Source organism: Anas acuta, chromosome 3 (genome assembly GCF_963932015.1).
Source record: "Anas acuta chromosome 3, bAnaAcu1.1, whole genome shotgun sequence".
NCBI classification, from domain to species: domain Eukaryota; kingdom Metazoa; phylum Chordata; class Aves; order Anseriformes; family Anatidae; genus Anas; species Anas acuta.
Window position 1 is genome coordinate 42,503,716 of NC_088981.1, and position 254 is coordinate 42,503,969.

Here is a 254-nt window from a genome sequence, read left to right on the forward strand (position 1 = left end):
CGCACGGAGAGAGGGAGGGAGGGGAGGGAGGGACACGGCGAGATGGCGGCCGGGCAGGGCGGCTCTGCCCCGGGCGGGTCCTTCAGGATCGCTCTGCCCCGCGGGTCCCACACGAGAAACTTCGGCTGCTGTGCCCGAGCCCGGCTGGGGTGCCCCTGGGGATTTATCCCGTGCATCCTGATGGGAATAATCCCGTGCTTGGACCTTTGCATGGGATACATTCAAATAAGCCTCCATTCTCTTTATTTATTTAT